At 39.5% G+C, this 23,799-nt stretch overlaps 1 pseudogene; it reads left to right on the forward strand.

Annotated features, from left to right (window-relative positions):
- The first annotated feature begins 20,827 nt into the window (after positions 1-20,827).
- On the forward strand, positions 20,828-21,697 carry LOC147429448 (uncharacterized; annotated as a pseudogene).
- The last annotated feature ends 2,102 nt before the right edge of the window (positions 21,698-23,799 follow it).

Here is a 23,799-nt window from a genome sequence, read left to right on the forward strand (position 1 = left end):
GCAAGTATGTTAAATTTTTTGTTATCGATTACTCCTAAGATAGACAAGCATGAATGCTAGAAAAAACATGAAAGTAATAATAATGGATAAGAAACACCTATTTTTTGTTGGCCGCAATTCTTCAATGTGTTTTGGTGTGGACATGCCAAGACTGATGCTAAAAAGTTGAGCTACTACAACAACTTCCTATACACATTAGCAAAAAATACCACATACCTCCAAGAGACTCATCAGTGGTGAGAGAAGGCATTAACCATTTATTGAACAACATCAAAACAAAATATAAAACCCTAACCTATCTATCTGCACCACACTACAAGATCAAGGGAAGAGGATATTTATAGATTGGTTGGCGGCCCTAAGGCTAAACCTCTATCCTCATCGTCTTCAAGATAAATGACATCATCCTCAGTGAGACCATGAGTTTCATCCATGAAATTTGATAAATATTCTTTATCATCCCATGCACATAGGTCCACTAAGAATTTCACTAGGCATGAATATTCATCTTGGATAAGCTTGTGCAATCGGGGCGATGTTCTCTACTAATAAATAGGGATCACTCATGGTCAATAGACGTCTCAACCATTCTAATTTCTCAAAATTTTTCTCACACACTAGTTTAGCTACCAAATCCCATTCAAAGGTAATCACAGGATAGATCATGTGAAACACTTCAGAAAAGTAAACAGGGTACCTCTCATTAAGTGTAGAAGTGGATGACTCTGGTGAAATATCCATATATGTGAAAACAAATAGATTTTGATTAGGTTCTAATAATTCTAGGGCATAGGTGTGCATGATGTGACATTGTGAGTTTTGTGGAAATTTTATGTCTCATTCTTGTTATAGATGGATCTTCCTCTTTTACTTCTTCTTTTTTCCTTTACTTTTTTGGCTAGTCAAAGTATAAGTATATCTATATATATATATATATATATATATATATAGATATCCTAAGATTTGGAGGTTAAAAGGTCAGGGAAGGAAGGATAAGTGGGAATTCACAAAAAGATACATGTGAAGTTGCATTCTCTCCTTCCCCGGATAGATCATAACTCCTCAAAAAGATTTCATTACCATTTGAAACCAATTATTCTAGTTGGTAATATGTGAGGATCTTAGGAAATATTTTTCTTTTATCTTTGATACCTCATTGAGCTTCAAGGTTGGCAAGGTACCCACGAATGAACTTAAAGTGGTTCATCATGCGATAATTTAACAGTGGGAATTCACAAGAAGATACATGTGAAGTTGCATTTTCTCCTTCCCCGGATAGATCATACCTCCTCAAAAAGATTTCATTACCCTTTGAAATGAATTATTCTAGTTGTTAATATGTGAGGATCTTAGGAAATATTTTTCTTTTCTCTTTGATGCCTCATTGAGCTTCAAGGTTGGCAAGGTACCCAAGAATGAACTTGAAGTGGTTCATCATGCGATAATTAAACAGTGGGAATTCACAAGAAGATACAGGTGAAGTTGCATTCCCTCCTTCCACAGATAGATCATACCTCCTCAAAAAGATTTCATTACCCTTTGAAATGAATTATTCTAGTTGTTAATATGTGAGGATCTTAGGAAATATTTTTCTTTTATCTTTGATGCCTCATTGAGCTTCAAGGTTGGCAAGGTACCCAAGAATGAACTTGAAGTGGTTCATCATGCGATAATTAAACAGTGGGAATTCACAAGAAGATACAGGTGAAGTTGCATTCCCTCCTTCCGCAGATAGATCATACCTCCTCAAAAAGATTTCATTACCCTTTGAAACCAATTATTCTAGTTGCTAATATGTGAGGATCTTAGGAAATGTTTTTCTTTTATCTTTGATGCCTCATTGAGCTTCTATTGTAGCTTTGTGGGAAATCACAGTGGTAGGTGGAGTTTGTGTAGAAGCTTTTATATCTACGGATTCTCCTCATGACTCCCCCCTTCTTGAGCTGTAGGGAATAGATTGGTCTTGCTTTGGAACCCAAACTAGCTCCGGAGTAGGTGTGTAGCATTCCATGATCTTTCCCTTCTTACGGTCTTCAACCGGATTTGGAGCTACAGGATTCCACTCACATGGATCTATAGGTGATAGGGAAGAACACAATTTACATTTAGGTACCCAAATTTGATCATTTTTGTCATAGGAGCCATGGGCTCCTAATAATGTTTTAGGAACCCAGCACAACATAACCTTGCATCTCTTAATCTACATGGATGTATTCTTTTGAGGTTTCTCTTGTGAATGAACTTGAAGTGTAGATGCGCTTTGGTGACAATGCCTTGGGGACCCATTTATATGTATCCTTTTTCTAATCAAGTGGAGTCTTGGGTATAACACTGTCTATCATAGCCATGGAGGTTGAAGCTTTAGAGGGTTGTGCTATAGGCAAGGATGTTTCAACTCTTTGGATTTGCGATGTTTTGTTGTCCTTTGTGTTATTAGGATGTGATAGTTTAGGTTTGTTCCTTGAGAAGTAGAGCTAAGAGTTGGTTTTTGTGTTCTAATACTCTCGTTCTATAAGTTGATGTTACATTTAGTTGTAGATAGCCACTTGCACCCTAGATTTATGTTACCCTCCATAGTGCCAATAGGCATGATCAAAAAGCTTTGAATTACGGTCCTATTGTCATAAATGATAGGAGTGTGTAGCATTCCAAGATTAGTGGTCTTCTTCTTATTAAAACCCTTGACCTCGATGGTACTTGTGGATAAGGGTGATTTTTCTAGCTAACATTACACTCCATAGGATAGCAAATTATGTTGACCTCTTGTGTACTATAATGCATTGGTACTTTCCCATAGGAGCTATTCAACTCAATTGGGTACCGTAGAGGTGGTTCTTTACACTTGTCATCTACTTCAACATGGAATGAATGTGTAACTCAAAGATTAATTTCTTGTTAGCATTTAATAAATTTGTTTCTCTCTCAAGCTTCAATCTTGGTTTGTATCTTTTTTAACTCAACTTGTTCTTTTGCTGCTTTTTTTTAATGGATGGCATGTAATTCCTCAGCCTTAGGGATCATAGTATTTTTTGAATTTACACTCATTGAGGAATCCAATGGTTTCAACTCTATCTAAAATCTCCACAACACGAAGGGTACCTTGTGGGGTAATTTTGCATAGTCTATATGGCCCTTTGTCAATGTATTTGAAATTTTCTTTTTGTTGTGCACTCCATACATAAGAACTTCATCACCAACTTTGATGTACTTGTTCTTTAAATAGAAATCAAACCACTTATTTATCCTATGCTTATTAACAAAGGCATTCCACATAGCCAACTGCCTCTCTTCCTCTACCATTTGAGGATATATAAATGCTCAAATAATGGGTTATCATCCCGACCTTCTTGAGAAGCTACTTGAAGGCTAAAAATGATGAACTTCCATGGCATTAGTGCTTGTTGACCATGCACCATTTTAAATGGTGTGTAATCAATAGCCACTTTATTAGCAATACGACAAGCCCATAGAGCCAATGTAAGCTTCAAGTCCCAGTTTGTATGATGAGCCTCTATCGTCTTTTGTCAATATAGAAATTAGAATCTTGTTGGTACTCTCAGCCCTTCCATTTTCTTGTGGATAATAAGGTGTAGAATTATGGTGATATCTCATGAAATATGATGTGAGTTCTTTTATCACTTCATTTATAAAATGGGTACCATTTAGAAACTTAGCTATTTTTCTTACGTTGGCCTTGCGTGTATCTTTAGCTCAACCCACTTTGTCACATAGTCAGTGGCAATGATGATATATCAGGATTGAGCATTAAGGGCTACCAAACTAATTGAACCTACAAAGTCTAAGCCCCACTTTTCAAATGTTTGGGTCAACTTAATAGGATGTAGATACATCTTATCTTTTCTTTGTGTTTTTGCATAATGTTGGCATTCATCACGTCCTTTTGTAGAGAGTGATATTTCCTTAAATAAAGTGGCCACCAATAGCCTGATTTCTAGCACTCAATTCCCTTTAGAAGTGATCACAAGATACACCCATGTGCGATTCTTTCAACATGTACAAATATTCATCCTCACGGGCACAATGCTTAAGAATGCCATCTTTTCCTTGCTTATAGAGGGTTCCCGTAATCAAGAAATAATTGTCATGGATGCTTGAGAGTCAGTCGATGCATCACATGTGTCATCGCCTACATCATCACTAGAAGGCTCTAGAAGAATCTAGAAGGATCTAGAAGATTCTAGAAGTCTAGAAGGTTCTAAAAGTATCAAGGAGATTCTAGAAGTTTCTAGAAGCTTGGAGAAGATTTCGAAAGAATCTACAAGTTTTTGGAAAGCTCTAAAAAATTGAAGAAGGATCTAGAAGGTTCTAGAAGAACTAGAAGGATCAAGAAATTTTTAGAAGCTTGGAGAAGATTTCAAAAGAATCTAGAAGTTTTTGGAAAGCTCTAGAAAGTTGAAGAAGGATCCATAAGGTTCTAGAAAATTTAAAAGGATCAAGAAGGCTCTCGGGCCTAACAAATGAAATCAAGAAATATTCTCCTCATGAAAATTATTTTGGGCTCTCTCTCTCTCTCTCTAGCTTTAAACCAGGTAATATCTCCACAAAAGTCTACTTCAAAGATGTCTATCCGTTAAAACAACTCCCTTGCAAACCCTTTTATTCAATTCCCCTCATACTACAAGTTACACCTCGAAAAATAAATACCCATAAAATGTTTTGTTTTGTAGGTTTTGTAAAATCCAAGATACAAAAAATCAACACGTGTTCTCTCTCTCCCTCTTTCTCTCTCTCTCTCTCTCTATCAAACTGATACCAAGGATCAAAAATAAAATATAATATGATTCCCATATATTTATATCTCGCTCAAATCTCCTTATCTCTGGCTTGATATTTCTCTGAATATTGCATAGTTGAAATTCACCTAAGAACCTCCGAATAAGAGGCAAATAGTTCATCTCCCGGCCCTCGCGATATTTCGCTATTCTCTTGAAATAAAATTTGAAAGAAAGTAATGGATGTTCTTTTTCACAATTAAAAAAATTGGAACAATTTTTTATCGCAATCAAAATTGGATAAAGCATAAAAGACGTTCTCTCTCTCTCTCTCTCTCTCTCTCTCTCTCTCTCTCTCTCTCATCCTCCTCCATACAAAACGGCTATCACTCAGCTAACATCACATGGGTACATTCAATAACCGAACACTAAAACTGCAGTTAACGTAGACTATAGAATAAACATCTATGTGTTCACCAAAATACACAAAGCTCTCTACACTCCCTCTCAACATACACACCTTATCATGGCTTCGAGTACAGCTCGCCCCACTCCCCTATGAGCGCACACGCCAACATACATACATACACTAGCACGCCTTCCTTGTGGCAGATTCCTCTTTCTAAAGAGCGCAAAGTGACACACACACATCAGCTGCGGTAGTTTCCCTCTCTAACAGAGTCACGTAGAGTGGCTTTTTATACTCTTTCTCAACAAACCTACACTAAGGTGGGTGATCCCTCTCAACCTACTCTACTGTAGGGCATACTACTCCTTCAAACATATAAACATCATACCTCAGTGAGTACTAGTCTGCATAAACACACACACACACACTAGCACACATATTGGATGCAAATTTAACACACTTACAACGTTACCACAGGATGTAAATACACACATATGCACATGGTGTACTACGACGCACTTGCAATCAAATGCTACTACATCAAGTCAGATTCACATCAAAATCTTGGAGGTCTCTCTCTAATTTACGGCGACATTCGTCCCATCAACTTTCTCCACCAAAAATATCTACGACATCTTTTTTATGGCGGGAACTTCAAACCAGGTAGGCCCTTTTTTCTACTAAGATTGAGGTGTTTTTTTCATAAGAAAGGTCCTTCAGTGAAATATAACAAAAACTAGTCTCATAGTATCTGCTTTAATCTTTAGGAATAATTTATCGCACAAATATGCTTTCTTTAAATTTTAAAAAAAAAGCATGGTCCTTTGTATGAAGTAAAAACTTGACTACGGTCTTGTAAAGATCTGTGTCATACAAGATAGCCTAGAATTGGTGTAAGCATATCTTTATACGATGCTGCTTCATCATTGTTTTTTTTTTTTAAGAGAGTACTATTTTTAGCCTCTACTAGTGGCCTTGTATCATCATACAAGATGGTTTATATCTAAAATTTCAAGAAGAAAAATAAGACTCGTACACGTAGTTAAGCACAATAAAGTGGTAGGTATGGAGTAACTATACTGTCATATGTCAAAATATATATATATATTAAAAAATTGTTTTAATTAGGATTAGTGGACAATCCCATTTAGGTGTAAAAAAATCAGATTTTTAACACACTATAGCATTATCAAGAGAATGACAATAGCCAAAAATTCATAGATAAATAAAGGCATGATGGTGAAAAATCCTCGAGATGTGGGAACCAGGGAAAACACAAAAAATTGAGTTATTTGTTACAAAACCATATAAAATAAGCGAGGAAACTCAATTTTTTTTTCAAAGAACTCTAGTAAACCTTGTAATTTTTTAAAATTCATACATGCATAAAAGTTTATTCTAATACATAAGCAGTGATCCTTTTTCGTCTGTTATCCTAATTGGGAAGAGGATAGGATCTTCAGCTATTGTGTCCTCCTTATTGATCTTTTCTATATAAAAAATCCCTCACCCTTTTATCATGCAAACTAATTGTACTTATTATGTGAAGGACGATACATGTATCCTACTCCTAGAGCATAGGCTTTCCTTGGAGGATGCCAATCCAAACATGCATAAGTTTAAAAACTTACCCAGTGGAAAACTTTGACCGTCCGCCATAAGGGATTTCCTAGAAGGATGAAGACCAAGGTTTCTTAACAAACTGGAAGTTTCCAAGAAAATAGACCACACCATTGCAGAAAAGAAAACCATTTTGAAAAGGATTATGCCAAAGTGGAAAGCAAAAAACCTACCTCCAAACATATACAAGGAGAGTGGGGGTCTAGGGCTATGGGACAACGATAACAAGTAGAATGGGTTATTTGGATACCTTCTTCCCATCAAAGGTTGTCCAAGTTCTAACTGGATGCTTTTTTGTTGGATGGTGGCAGGTATTAACCTATTCTTTCATAGGTTCTGGAGCTCGTTCAGTCTCCTACCAAAAATGGATGTACCAAAATATTTTCATTTTATATAAAAAAAATGCCTCTTGTCTCTTGTCATTCAATTATAGCTTGTAATGTTTTAGTATATGGTTCTTAAATGAAGGGATTTCAAATATAAACTCTCTCTCCTTGTTTTCTGGGTTGTCCTTGGTCGGACGACCACCATATACTAAACTTGACTTCATTTTTATTACTTATTTTGATATATAAATCTCTTTCAAGGGTGGTTGGATAACATCTCTAGCACACCTTGGATATTTTGAAGAAAAAGACATCCTTACCCCTCCTATCGGTACCCAATGTTTACTTTCTTTCTTTAAAGGAACAAAATTTCACAAGCATCTTCTAGATTATGAAAAAAAGGCATTGCAGACACAACAACTATCGGCTTTGAAAATTGCCTCAGAAAATGATTCGTTAAAAATCATAGTATTAGCAAGCAAAGACCCTACTCAGCTAGATATTTCCTTAGGATCCTTCTTGGTGCCTTTATGATTTATTGATGCCCAAGACTCTATTGATCTGGTGTTCTACTTTTCTTCCTTACCCACTATTGTTAACAAAATCTATTTCATAAACAACCTCCCTATTCTTCCTATCGAAATCAGACAATCACATGAAGTTATAAACCCTCTTTTAGATCTTAATCTATTAGAGCAAGATGAGAAGGATGCCCTAGGCTTCTCAAATGGCCCCACTTTACAAAAATTAGAGAAATCTATTCCCAGACATTTTTTGAAATTATTCCACTTCTTCCCCACAAACAAATCAAAGTGGATGCAATCCGTCTAGAAAATAAAGGACTTTGAGATCTTGAATCAGTGTGCACCATTTACTCTTGAATCCTTAGCTCTACTCTGCAGTATTCCTCCTAAAATTGTGGAACAATGCAAAACTTCAGCCTTACAAGCTAAACACCTACTATCACAAGATAAGGCCTTTACTTTAAAACAGATCAAGCTGTCAGACATTGACAGAAGTGTACAAATATATCAGTTGTTTCCCAAACAAAGGGTTTATCTCTCAACGACAAAGAAAACGACATCCAAAAATTCCTAGAAAATTGTTGGAATACATACATGCCCTTCATAAAGTGCAGCTGTAAACAAAATCCAAGGTCAAATTGTCCCTCAACAATCATATGGTTTGACCACATGCTATGGTTTGTATTTCAAAATCTTCCAAGATTTTTTCCTTACTCTTCTGGACCTGCACAAGTATATGCCTTTATCAGCTGGGTAACTTCATTTCCCATTGTGGTTCGACATGCAGGGGTGGTTTTTTATGCTATTCATGAGCATTTGTTAGATGCAGCTAGAGGCTTGTTATTATATACACCAGGGACATCATTTCTTCCTAGAGTACAACATCACCCACTCGAACAAACCATCGACACTATTTTCAAGCCTTTAGCAAGTAAAGAGCAACTAAAAAGGATTGCAAGCACTCCAGGAAATACAACCTCATCATCAAAACAACCAAGGAATTTTTGTGGTTCGAAAGATCTTGGAGATACTCCTAGGATGTTGGAATACATCACAGAAAACCACGTACCATATCTATCCACACAAACAAATGATTTACTTTGTTTAAAACAAGCTTATGACGTAAATAATAGATTCAACCATTTAACTTTTTGCAATAAGTTTGTGGAATTCATACACCCACGTATGTTCTTTGATAAACTGCTAGAAGATCTTGGATTCATAAAAAAGTTAAATATTTTTCGTATTAGTTTCGGCTAAAAATATACGAATAGTATTGGGCAATATCTTTGTAAACCTTTTAGCACATTTGTAGATCCATTTTATATCACAGAACCTTGTGTATGCACAAAACAAAAAAGGTTTAATGGCTTTTTAAGAGATTTTGGCAAATATGGTAAGCATGTTTAAACTACTTAGCCTAACTTTATACGACATTACCTACTTAGAGATATTATAACCAAAGGTCTTAATCACATTCCCCTTGTTCCCATACATTTACAGTCAGTTAAGGCCGAATTCAAACTTGGGTGGGAAAAACTCTGCCACATGCTCAACATAAAATGTACACCCTTTCACTTGCACGTAATTGAGAGAAGGATCAAAAAACTTTTCTTGATACTTTCCCAAACTATAGACACAATAAAAAACCGTGGTTTATGGAAAAAGACATCATATGAAATAGAATTTATCCAAAAACATATGTTTATATGTGAGTTGGATAAATCAACACAGACTCCGGTCTTTATTTGTACACATATCATTAGACTACATGAAAAAGAGGGATTAGAATCCCCTGAATTTTCTACTATACAATGAGACAATCATATAATCACCTCACTCATTAACACACATTGTCAAGAACTTGCCATCACCCCATCAAAAGACAAAGGTCTCCCATGCATCATGGGAAACTACAAGATCCATTAGACCTTGAGTAAGGCAATCTAGCTAGATGGCTTTGTCCTTATTGCCATGTCACCTCTCTCTCTCTCTCTCTCTCTCTCTCTCTCTCTCTATATATATATATATATATATATATATATATATATATATATAGACCTAGTAGACAACAATTCACTCTTTTGATCATAACTTCTTCATTTGAACTCTGATCTAGGTGATCTATAGCTAAAATCAAAGAGCACAAAGCCCTCTACACATTGTTGTAAAGACAAAAAAAAAATTGAGCAATGGAAGGCTTTGCATTAACAGCATCTCAGAATTGAAAAAACTGTCAAAACTTTGCATTTTTGTTGCCAACTTGAAGGCAATGTCGGACAAAACTCGCAAGGGTGAAAAATCCACACTAGGCATGGAGAATGATGCAAAATAACTAAGGAATTTGGATGCTAATTCAAACACATCTTCTACAACAACGAAAGGAATGATCATGGCTTACTTGGTATCATTACAAGAAACAGTCAACAAGCAAGGTGAAGAGCTATGCGCACTTGCAATGAAGAATGTCACTTTAAGAGTTCTTGTTGTGGATAATGAGCACCTCAAGAAGGTTCTTGAAATTCAAACAACACGCTTGATGCATCTTGAGAATGAAGTTCAACAATGTAAGTGCTTTCTTGTTGACATGAATGTATTGAAAGAGTGCTTGAGCAAAGTTGAGAGTGGTCATGTATTGAAAGAGGAAACAATAGATACAGTAAAATGAGAAATGCATCCAAATCATGGGCTCATATATGTAAGGATAATGTGGTTTCTACATCTCCTATCAGGCAAGCCGTTGTCCAAGGAAAGAATGTAGAGAATGTGGACACTCAAGAATTGCAAGAACCGGAAAAACACTCAAAGAACATCGTCGTTCGTAGAATCAAGGAGGAAAGCATGTAAACACCCCAATCTCTTGCAGCTGCTATTGAAGAGTTATTTGATACTTACTTTGGCATGTTTGGAATCATGGCTTTTGGTTCACATCGAGTTGGAAAACAAGGAGTCCCTCACTCAAGAGAAAGACCTATTGTATGTACCATGGCTGATGAGGTAAAGAGAAACATCATCCTTGACAATAGTTGGATCTACCTCAAAAAAATGGGTTGTAAAGTTCACGAGGATCGCACTCTTAGGCAACAAAATGTACCTCGCAAAGCATATGAGGAAAGAAACAACAAGGTTAAGGTGTCATCTCAAGAAGAAAAGTCACTTGAGGAGGATGCAAGTCCACCCAACAAATAGGGACACGTGATCTATGGGACCAACTCACGCTTGCAAATAGGGACACGTGATCTATGGGACCAACTCACGCTTGCAAATAAGATTTTGGAATTGTAATGGGTATCCATCAAATGCGGGAATTGGCATTGATGAGCTTACGAATGACTTTGATGTGATAATTCTTGTTGAAACATGGGAGCATGATGCACAATGAATTCTTGGATTTGACAAATACGATGTGCATTCTTTGATGTGGGACAAAAATACAAAGCAACGTAGAGGCCAAGGAGACGTAGCATGTATGATTAAAACGGGTTTGAAAGATGTTTCCATTGTCAAAGAAGATAATTATAAAAGCTACTTATGGGTGAAAATTAGCCGACAAAATGGCCCGATCAACTTATGTTTGTGGGGGTGGCTGGTTGCTACATTCCTCACTATGACTCCAACTTTTATGCTCGCTTGGATATGGATAGAGATTAGCCCTTTGTTGAACTAGAGGAAGACATTGTCCACTACAAGAACCAGGGTGAAGTCATTGTATTTGGAGACATGAATGTTGCACAAATACGTTACAATAGGACACGCAACAAGTCAACATGCCGCATGTCTCAAGAAGAATGGATGACTCATACATGTATAATTGAAGTTCTAATGATGCAAAATAACTGGATCACTATGGAAAGTCACTTCTACATATGTGCAATAGTACCGGAATGCTCATTGCAAATGGTGCATCTTTATGGCAAGGCACCAATGACTTTACACGTAGAAAGCACAATGGTGATAGTTGATTGACTATATGTTGTTTTCGGAAGCCACTCTAGAATGCATACAAAGATTTACACTTGGTGAATGGAATCCGGAATCAGATCATAGGATGTTATGTATTGACCTCAAGTGTGGTAAAAGACCCGAGCATGTAGCCTCCAATCATGATGTGAATCATTCGTACCTACGTCTAGACTTCAAATGAGCACTTATGTATGCTGATATGGTGGACCAAATATTAAGCATGATAGAGCATCAGGAGAGTCTAAAATTAGAATACGAGTGGGAAGTTTTCAAAGATGTAATTTGCTCTTGTGCGAAGGAATTTCTTTTCCGTGAAACACATGTCTTGCAAAAGGTCTAAGAAGCGTAGCACCAAGAAGAAATGGTTTGACATGGAATGTATTCAACCCCAAAAATACTTGCTAAGGTTGGATGCAAGCAAAGAAAAGGAAGTTTACTTGGAACATTCACACACATACAAAGCACTTGTTCAAAAAAAGAGGAGAAGGTGGAAAGTCAAAAAACTTCTTTTACAGCATCAAGAGAGTCTAAAATTAGAATACAAGTGGAAAGTTTTCAAAGATGTAATTTGCTCTTGTGCGAAGGAATTGCTTTTCCGTGAAACACATGTCTTGCAAAAGGTCTAAGAAGGGTAGCACCAAGAAGAAATGGTTTGATATGGAATGTATTCAACCCCAAAAATACTTGCTAAGGTTGGATGCAAGCAAAGAAAAGGAAGTTTACTTGGAACGTTCACACACATACAAAGCACTTGTTCAAAAAAAGAGGAGAAGGTGGAAAGTCAAAAAACTTCTTTTACAGCATCAAGAGAGTCTAAAATTAGAATACAAGTGGAAAGTTTTCAAAGATGTAATTTGCTCTTGTGCGAAGGAATTGCTTTTCCGTGAAACACATGTCTTGCAAAAGGTCTAAGAAGGGTAGCACCAAGAAGAAATGGTTTGACATGGAATGTAGTCAATCCCAAAAATACTTGCTAAGGCTGGATGCAAGCAAAGAAAAGGAAGTTTACTTGGAACGTTCACACACATACAAAGCGTTCACACACATACAAAGCACTTGTTCAAAAAAAAAGGAGAAGGTGGGAAGTCAAAAAACAACTTCTTTTTGCACAAGAGAAAGCACATGCATGTGGCAAGTTTTGGCAAAATCTAAAAGGAAAGCGTGTTGAGAGCTTTGGTGACTTAACTCTTGAGGATATGTATACTCATTGCAATCACCTCTATGAGCAACCGAATGTTGATAAGATGGAGTGTTGTAGCTCCCTTCTGTTTATGCCTCCCTTGTTTACCATTGAAGATGTATGCCGCGCGCTTGAGAAACTTGCTACTCGCAAGGAAGGGTACCTTCAAGGTGTCAAGGATGAAATGACTATATGGAAAATCAAGAAAACACGATATTGGATACACAATATGTTTAATCTTTCACATCAGCATGACATGCCTCATTGATTGGAGTGCAAATTGGATCAAACCTTTGCGCAAAGGAGGAGATGTCAACAATGTGCACAATTATCGCACTATAATGGTTGGTTCTTTGATGGCAAAGTTATTTTGATATATCATGGAGATGAAGATAAGAAAATGGACTGAAAAGAATGGCAAACGTGCACTTGGCCAATCAGGTTTTTGAAAGCATCATAGCACTATTGATCACCTTGTCACTCTTCAAGTTCTTATGGAATCGTCTCGATTGAAAGGAAAAAAAGTTGTTTAGTTGCTTTGTGGATTTCAAGAAAGCTTTTGACATGGTACCACGAGGAGATCTTTGGAGACGTATGCAAAGCCTTCAACTGCCGAGAGAATTTATGCATGTAGTCTTTCGCATCAACCAAAAAGTGATATGTCGACTACGTATAGGAGATAGACTTTCAAAATTTTTGCAAGCATTATTGGTGTCAAACAAGGATGCCCACTTTCCGCAACTCTCTTTGGGCTACTCATTCATGAATTGGAATGCATGGTTCTTGATTTTATGCAACAAGCAGGCATAGAAGAGGTTAACATCGGAAATACGGTGATCATGCTTTTGCTTTATCCCGATGATGTAGTGCTCTTGGCACATACCTTAGAAGATGCACAAAAGCTTATGAGTGTCTTGGAACACTTTTGCCTACATAGCGGGTTGATCATCATGAATGGATCCAAAACCAAGGTTATGCTTGTAAAGACCCTCAATGATGAAAATACATTCACTGTATACAACAAGGAGCAAGTTGACGTGGTAGAGACCTGCGAGTACCTTGGCCTTGAGGTTCGATCCAATCAGGATTGCGCAATCCGTCACTTGGAAGCCGGAAGGAGGGCTTATTATTCATTTGAGAACATGTGCAATGCCGCAGAGATCAAGTGTTGGGCTCTCAAAAAGTACCTCTTTGACACATTGGTGACACCAGTGCTTCTCTATGGATTGGAGGTGTGGGGTGGTAGCATCGGGAAGTCTACTTGGAAAGAGTTTGAGAATGTCCAAAAGTGTTTTCTCACCAGCTTTCTCCAAATCAAGACACAAACACCCTACATGATCTTACTTCTTAACTCCGGATCGCTTTCCAATGAGGTCTTGGGCATGCAAAGGGGTGTGGAGTACATGCTTAAGACACAACCTAGCCCTTTGTATCAACTTCCTAGAATCGCATATGAAGCAAGTCAAAAGGTCCAAACGACATGCAAGAGCAAAATACTAAGTTCGGGGTGGATGCTTGACATCAAGAAATAGTTTGGAAGATGGGATTCATGTCACTTGGTCAAGGATGCATTGATCGACTCCCAAGTTAATGAGGCCTTCCTACAACGCCAATGTATCATGGCTTGGGAGAAATCCAGAGGTTCTCGCGTCAACCATTACACCACACACATTGCCCGAAACTACAAATCTCTCTTCTTCTCCAAACAAGGTAACCGAACCCATCCCTACATCCTTGAGCCCATCTCGTTGAGTAGCGACAACTCCCATTCTTTATGCTGCAAGATCGGACGTTGGGGCACTGGCGAGGAGTCTCAATCAACTTTGCACCTTATGCCCTCTTCAAGTGCGAGAGAGTGAGTACCACACACTACTTGAGTTCTCAGCTTTTGACCACATTAGGTCCTCTTTTCCCCATTTATTCAGCCACGAGCTCTCACTACATACCAGCTATATACCTTCCTCTCCCAATCACGATGTGGACTCTCTATTGTGATGCTCGTTTTGGCCATTTTTGAGCATCGAGAGTCACTTACGACATCCACTCCCACCACGTGACATGTTCATTTGGTCCCATAGGGCATATTTGACCTTCGAGGATGATAATAGAACTCTCTCTCTCTCTCTCTCTCTCTCTCTCTCTCTCTCTCTCTCTCTCTCAGCTGGTATCAAGCTTGATTTAAATTCCAAAATATTCAAACTATCCAAAGGGCCAAAAATAATGATGATTATTTAGTATATATGATATGCCTACATTGCACAATTAGCAGTAAAGCTCCAATAATGGGAATCTCCAAATGTGACAAATCTATTAGTATTTATTTAACCACAAAGTGTAATATGCTAGTAAATTCTTTGGCCTAGATTTAGTATAGGTAAAGCTTTTTGAATCCACGGACCATCATGATAGAGTACTTTAATCCCCCCATAAAAAGAGTGCAAACTTGCTCAATTTTTGGATAAAAAATGTAGGGCTAGCCTACATAGCCCATGACCTTGGTTAGTATGTTTGGAGGTAGCCATGCTTCTAACCTAGCCAAAAAAGTTTGGGCCTTTTAATGAAGGCTTGCGGCTAGGAGTATAGGCTGATTCCTTTTGAAGGAAGGGGCTTGCCCTTGGAGGGTGGATTCCTTGTGTCTGCACTGTAAATAGCCCAATGTCAGTAAGTCGATGCTCTTAATAAAAAAAAATCAATTTCAAAGTGGCATGATTGGAAGATCAGACATCTCATTAGGATGGTAAAGGGTTGTTAGAATAGCTATTATGCAACCAATTAGGAGGAGCATGTCAATGCACCCAAGTCCCATAGTAAAGCTCACAATATAGCACCACCAATTACTTTTTCTACGACTACATGTATGAGTGGCTTCTCCCTTGTTCGTCTTCTTCTTCTCATTATTCTTTTCCAAACTTGTCAGATAGATTTTTCAAGTCTCTTGGAATTGTTACCAGGACATTAAAGTCCCTCTTTTGGCTTCTTGCATGTGCATGTAAGAGAAACTTATAATTTCATGATTTAGTCTATAGCAAGAGATAAGATACTATCATGATAATATGAAATGAAACAATGCTGAATATTGAGCAGCAACATCCCAAAATATGTAGGCATTAGAGGGTGGAGGGGTATTCTCAATAGGAAATTCATGAGAGGATGCACTCATGGCCCTGGTCCCCAACCTCGTGCCTTGCTTCAAAGTGTTCTTCTCGATGCACTCACAAGTCGGCTTGCAGCAAGTCCCATGATTGGCTATTAAGATTACAAATGAACTGGCACCTAAATGGTTGGGCTTGGCAGCCCGCTTATGCAAGAGAGCCCGCTCCCCCACCATTTGCTTCTTGAGATTGTACAACAACTTGTAGCATGCATGATCTTAGTAGCTAGCTTGCCACTTGCAACTTGTGCATTGACACTCCAATTTACTTGTGTTGCTTATCATCAGCTCCATTGCTTGCTTGTTCTCTCTCTCTCTCTCTCTCTCTCTCTCTCTCTCTCTCTCACACACACACACACACACACACACACACACACACACACACACACACACACACACACACACACACACACACACACACACCCAAGTGTGGTAGATTGTTTATGCCATTTCCCTCTTGAATAATAGGTCTTGAATTCAACTCTCCTAGTTGGCTAGATCTTTGAGGTCTCTTGAAGTAGTTTCCTACGATGTTAAATCTCTTCTTCTTCTTCTTCTTCTTCTTCTTCTTCTTCTCTCTCTCTCTCTCTCTCTCTCTCTCTCTCTCTCTCTCTCTCTCTCTCTCTCTCTCTCTCTCACTCTCTCACTCACTCACTCACTCTATAAAAGCACGCACCGTCTCCCTCTCTCCCCTCCTCTCTCTCTCTCTCTCTCTCTCTCTCTCTCTCTCTCTCTCTCTCTCTCTCTCTCTTTAAAAGAGACATTTAAAAATTGCCCAAAGCAGTGTCCGTTGACGTGCACTATTTTGGGCAGTTTTTGAACATCACTTTGAGAGAGAGAGAGAGAGAGAGAGAGAGAGAGAGAGAGAGAGAGAGAGAGAGAGAGAGAGAGAGAGAGAGAGAGAGAGAGAGAGAGAGAGAGGCGGTGATGAGCTCGCTTGCAATCAGTCCTACTACAGACCAGGCACAAGGGAAAAGAAAAATTTTTAGCTGCAACTCTCAGCCTTACCTAAAAGTGACATTTAGAAACTACATTCGATGCCGCTTTTAGAGAGAGAGAGAGAGAGAGAGAGAGAGAGAGAGAGAGAGAGAGAGAGAGAGAGAGAGAGAGAGAGAGAGAGAGAGAGAGAGAGAGAGAGAGATGTAGCGTGCACATGTGCACACCCATTTGCTCAAAAAGTGTTGTGAATTTTTCGATTAAAAACTAAGGTTCACGCAAATGCTTACTATTTGTTCGAACTACAAACGATTTTCATCCATTTGTGTTTCGCGCACATGCATATAGATTTATACGGTCTGATCAACTCAAAATACAATATTGTCTGAAGAATTCCACACAAAATCAACATAACATATCCAGACACATTTGTCCCTACAAATAAGTAATTTCAATTACCATAGTAAAAGAATTATGTTGAAAAAAAATACCGCGTCACAATACAACATGAAAGTATGTGTGACGCACCAAAAATAACCGTCAATTGCATGCTAAATAATTGATACAAATTGCCATAAATATCCATGATGATAATAAAATAATGTGAATCAAACATTGAATACAAAATACAATAATCTCAATATGGTAGATGCCCATCATAATGTCCTCTAGCAGAAAACGCAGCAGAATCCTCCATGACCGCACTCCCTCATAGGAACACCTATAAAAAATAGAAATAGTAATCAAATGCACACTTCATAAAAGAACCCTCCTAAGAACATACTTCGTTGCCCAAATCTACCAAAAAACCCTCAAACCACAAGCTATGCACAAGCTGAAATTGCATCTTTAGCTCAGAATTGATGCACCTAACTTCGAGCACTTGCCATACTTCCAAAAGTGCATCAAACTCGCACACTATGCGAAAACAAAAAACCTGCAATTTTTGTATACAGTCAGTCTGAGCTGAATATCAGCAAAACGGTGAGGAATTTGCAAAACATTTCTTCTGCAAAGTTGTAGACCACGTCAAAACAAATGGGCACGTTGGATAGAATTCTCATATCTGCATTCTACAAGGAGAAAAACGAATCTGAAAATAGTGCTGCTGTGCACACAATTTTTAGGGCAGCACCTACACTTACACACAATCTTCCACACTCCTTTCTGAGCTTCCACAAGAGCATACATCAATCTCGATTGAGCTCACAAGGTTCCATTGCATTCTCACAAAGCCTCCAAGCTTGCTTAGTCTCTCCACGAGAGCAAGTGAGTTATCGCCTCGAAGCTCTCAAAGCCGTTGTGCTCTCCGCGATCAACCTGGCTCTAATACCAATTGTGAGTGCGCGGATGCACTGCATGTGCGGAGAGTGAGAAGGAGAGAGAGGGAGAAAGAGAGCAGGACACAGGATGTGGGTGGAGCTCCCAAATCTCACTGTGTGAGCACCATGTGAGAATGTGAGTGAGAGCTCCTTATTCTTTGTATGTATAAAGAATAAGGAGATAAATGTGGGTGGCCGGACACTTTTCGGCATACACAAGCAAAGCACGGTGAGGCACACCACCTTTACCTAACACAAGAGACCAAAAGAATTTTGAACCTTCACCCTACCTTTTGAGAGTAATCTATCAAACTCTCTCTTTTCTTTGATGAATTGACCCGCCTTAATGAGAAAGAGGAATTTCAAACTCCGAGCAAACCTTTCCGAGCAATCATAAAAACGAGCAAAACCCAACAAGATACATATAGAACTTAAACCATAAAAACTTGCGCAAGGTGATTGCCTCATCGTTTCATCTGCCAATACACTTAGTCGTCAATGGCCCAACTTGAAGAAATAGAAGAGTGCCACATTTGTTGTGAATGCCAAAGGAAGGTTTTGATTTTCTACAAAAGCGAACGAAGAGGCCCTCCACCAGTAGTGACACAAGCACACATGCAGTGTGTGTGATCAAAAGGTTCAATGAGTTGGATGCAGTAGCATCCACGGTAATTTGATCAACAGATTCACCATCGTCAGCATCTCTACCTTCTTGACCGTAGGATAATCTGCCATGCTCAGAGGGCTTCAACATCTTCCCCTCCCTCACGTGAGACTCTTAGAATATTGTGACCCCATTATATGCAATAAGTAGGCTCCACTCTTGCATCTTTCTTTAACATGTCCATTGTCCTCCTGCTGCAACCTCTCCACTACCTTGTGGAGTTGTCCCACCTCTATTAGGTTTTTCTCTATCTTGCAAAATCTGAACAAAGTGAAATCCCAGTGTGCACCTGCCAGAGCAACCCATAGGGTACCCCCTCCAAGGGGTGATTGGATTGTTGGCTAATACAACAAACAAATTTGATACAACAGTGTTGGCTAGGAACGGCTAATATGAATGTTCCTATTCATGGATTTGGTTGGGCAAGACTTGTGTGTTGTGATACACGGCAGAGTAAAGAGATCAACAACTGCACCTCAATCTGCAAGAGGGGCGGGCTCCGGGACGGTGGATCGCCGCAATAGGGGAGGCAAGACTTTTAAAGACTTTTATACATACAACCTTGCATCATGCATAGTGATGCCTGCTAGCCTAGATGGTTAAGGCAAAGTGCCTCAAGGCGGGACGTCCAGGGGTTGAAGGGCATTCTTGATGCAAGAAGAGCCCTAATATTTTTGCAAGGCCAGGTTTGATCAATGGTAGATTAAACCTCCACCATTGATGCCTTCTCTTCGCCACTGCATGTAACGATGAGGTTGGGCTAGAAGCATGCTGAAGTCGGACTAATTAAGGCAAGAAGGTCAATTTACTCATTTTCATCAGTGACCAGATAAATGAGCCCGCGTCGACGTTGACTCACTCTGAGAATTTCCAAAATCCTCTTTTTGAATTTTCAGGGCGAGTGGCAAGAGGGGACCCTTATTTAACGAGGGCTTCATGGGCAAGGGCCAGAGCGGTGATGACGTCACGCGGGTATTGCCGACATGAAGGAGGCCGAGGTAAATGCGAAGTCATTGCATGAAAGCAAGGATTGCGCTTATAGAATGAAGTTGAAGTCTCTCTCTCTCTCTCTCTCATTGAGCTTTTCTCTCTCTAAAGAAAACTCTCTGGAAGAGTTTGCCCGGAAAGGGTTTTTTAATCAACCACACACTCACAGCCGTTATCTCAAGCTTAAATTAATGAAGCAAACATTGGCTTTCTCACAAAGAAGCATTTTGTGCAGCAGCACGAACGCATTTTCTCACACATTGTACTGTATGCAATATCGGCTCAAAACGTTGTGCATGTAGTGTTAGCCTCCTTGGCGGCCTAGCGTCATCTCAGTTATGTGTGCTCCTCAATTAGCCTCCTTGGCGACCTAGCGTCATCTCAGCTATGTGTGTGCCTCTCTCTCTCTCTCTCTCTCTCTCTCTCTCTCTAAGAGTCTCAAAGTTCAAACACCAGTATGCGTCCCACAGGTGCTCCATCTGCCTCCATTGCCCTCCTTGCACACACCCAAGCACATCTCAATGCCATAAGTGCCGCCAGTTACTCTCATGCACTCCTCTCTCTCTCTCTCTCTCTCTCTCTCTCTCTTTATATATATAAAAAAAACTCCCTGAATGAGCCCGCTGCGGCGCGGACTCCTTCATTTATATATGGAGAAGAAGAAGAGTATTTTAATGTCGTAGTGTCTGAATATTGACGTTCATCGCCATTTTTCACCTCTGACGTTGCAGACAAAGGATTTAGAGCGATCGCGCACGCTATGTTTCTCTCCCATGCACTCCTCTCTCTCTCTCTCTCTCTCTCTCTCTATAAAAAAACAACTCTCTGAAGCAGCCCGCGCCGGCCCGGGCTCCTTCAGAGAGTTTCTTTTATATATATATATAGAGAGAGAGAGAGAGAGAGAGAGAGAGAGAGAAAGAGAGAGAGAGAGAGAGAGACGAGAAGAGGAAGAGGAAGAGGAGGAGGAGGAGAGGAGAGGAGAGGAGAGGAGGAGAAGGGGAGAGGGGGAGAGAGAGAGAGAGAGAGAGAGAGAGAGCAGAGATGATGAGGAAAATGACGAGGATGGCGCAACTGCTGACACGGGAGAACGCAGGCAGTGCATGCCTCTCATTCAATACACAGGAAGATTCCCTACGACAAGCCTTTGCAGCACACGGCGATATTCAAGATGTGAGAATTATAACAGAATCCAGATCGAGAAACTGGAAGATCTAGAGGTTTCGGGTTTAAGAATTTTGGATCAGAAGCTGATGTTGAAGCTGCTCTTCAAGGAATGGATGGGAAGGTTGTTGATGGGCGTGGAATTAGAGTTGATTATGCATCGAGTAGCCCTTCTAGAAGTGGTGGTGGCTTTGGAAGTGGTGGGTTTGGAGGTGCTGGGGGTGGTTTTGGAGGTGGTAGGGGTAGTGGTGGTGGATTTGCAGGTAGTGGAGGGGGTTCTGGAGGCAGTGACAACACATTTGGAGGTGATGGCGACAATGATTCTGGAAGCACGGGCTCGAGTAATCAAGACTTCAACAATGACAAATACTGAGTATCACGTGGCGCTCTTGCTGGTTGCCTACATGAAGCTAATTTGGTGATTGGTCTAACAGATTGACGAATGTGTTTACAATATATCATAAAGTTTTAATGGTTGAGGATTGAGTGATAGTGTAAACACGACTAGGCTCTTTTGATTTATTATCTGGGAAAGATGTGAAGGGGCTGGTGTCTCTTTGTACCTATGCACTTCAGAACGTAGGTAGTTTTACACACAGAAAACCTTCTGATTACTGGCAAGGAGTCAGGGGATTCTCTTGATTTTGCTGAAATATACGAAAGATTTCCTAAACTTGTACAGGAGAATTGCAGCTGGATTGAAAAATTTGGGAGGAGCTTTTATTGTAGTGCTCTACAAGCTACTACGCGTTTTCATCAAGTCTGATTTTGCTGTTAATTGCTAGGCTCGAGCTAGTTACCTCTGCCTAGGTAGTTTGCGATGTTGCTGTTGCCTGACCCTCTTTGACTCGGTTATGTGGAAGGAAAGTTTCATGCTGCCAGCCGGTCGAGACTCGACATGAACTGTGGAAGAGTTTCGCATGGAGCATAAAATAAGGTTTTGCTTCACATGGTTACAAAAGACGGCTATACTATATCCTGGAAAGACGTGTAGTCTATAGCCAGTAATGCACATGCAATGGTGACTAATTTTTTATGAAGGATAAGGCATGGGATTGTTAGATGATGAACACTGCTTTTTCAACTTTTGCTACTTGTCTTTTCATATAGCAATACGAGAGAGAGAGAGGAGTGCATCTCCTTCAGAGAGTTTTTTTAATAGAGATAGAGAGAGAGAAAGGGCCAATTCACATGTTTATAATCACTGGCACCATCTTAGTGCATACATCGTCGCTCACTGCTCTACTTGCATTAGGCATAACGCAAAAGAGCGCAATGACTATAAAGTTGGTGAGCAACAAGAAATGTGTGTGTGTGTGTGTGTGTGTGTGAGAGAGAGAGAGAGAGAGAGAGAGAGAGAGAGAGAGAGAGAGCCAGTTCACATACTTCATTGGTTGCCTGTTTGTGCGCAACCGGCAACCGGATCGTATTATTTTTTCTGATAACTATGAGCAGTTGTCTAATTAAGAAAATATAGTGTCTCAATCTGTGAGAACCTAAAAAAGTACATCGTGAGTGTTAATTTACTTGTCATGGTCTTCGATTCCCAATCTTCTCCACCGCGTGTCTAGGAGGCGTAGGGTCGCAACTAGTTGCACCCTTTTTTTCTCAATTTCTCCTCTGATTGGCAACCGATTGGGAAATGAGCCTTCATGTGAACTGGCTCAGAGAACTCGGAAAACTCAAAGAGCTCTTTCTAAAAAAAGCTCTTGGAAAGAGTTCATGCCGGCACGGACTCTTTTAGAGAGTTTTTCTAGAGAGAGAGAGAGAATTCTATGAAGCGGAGAATGCGCAAGTTGAAGAAAAAGCGAAGAAAGATAAGACAGAGATCGAAGTATATCTAGTTAGCTCTGTCTCTCAAAGTGCAAAGACTTTTTCATGGAGATTCTCCAGGTTGGACATTTTGTTGTAAAGACATTTTGTATCTGTTGAAAACATATTGCTTAGTGTCCCGGTGATAGTGATATTGTTTCTCTTTTTTTTTTTTTTTTGAGAGAGAGAGAGAGAGAGAAATTGAGAAATTGGCCTTTCTCCCTTTCTATATCAAGATTTCTATACCACCTTATCAATCTTGAGGAGACAAAAACTTGAGAAACTCAATTAATAACTTTGCTCGGTTTTGAGTTTGCTCGGATAAGTTCACTCGATGTTTGGTAGAACTCAATGCAAAAAGGTTTCACTACGAATGTCTTTGCTTTGTATGCGGAATCTCCTAGAAGATATGGACGAATTACTTCACCTTGCAACAATATGTGAGGATCATCAAGCGCATCAACACGCTTCAATTTGCCGTATAGCATGATTTCCTTGAAATGAGTAGAATCATGCACTCCACCTGCTGCCTTGCAGACTGCACACCAAAACAACTTATTCGAGTCCACCACACGTTGCAAAAGGATGCTTGGAAAACCATGTCGACTAATATACTGGGAAGGATAATGATCCTTGGCAGGCTTTCACTGTAGATGGATGTGGCTCCCGCCAATAGCACCTGCAATCTGTGGAAGCCATGTAATGCTTTTGAAGTCCTGTATTATCTTGGTGAGATGATCTCCGCAAGGGATAGAGATACCATACCTTTGATGATAGGATTCACTACTCAAAATTCGACAAATAATTTTGATATATTTCCTTAGTGTGCTCTCTCCTACACCATCCAGCTTTGCCATGGTTCACAAGGAGTGGCCTTGAGCTAGCCACCATAAAACACAAGCAAGAGATTTCTTAGACTTTATGGGTAGTTTGACATACCCTACAGTGCACTCTGAAGGTGGTAGCGGTGCAGCCACACCTAACAATGCATGGAAGGACTCGTATGACATC

The sequence above is a fragment of the Adiantum capillus-veneris genome, chromosome 22 (assembly GCF_014529385.1).
Source record: "Adiantum capillus-veneris isolate H3 chromosome 22, ASM1452938v2, whole genome shotgun sequence".
Classification (NCBI taxonomy): Eukaryota; Viridiplantae; Streptophyta; class Polypodiopsida; order Polypodiales; family Pteridaceae; genus Adiantum; species Adiantum capillus-veneris.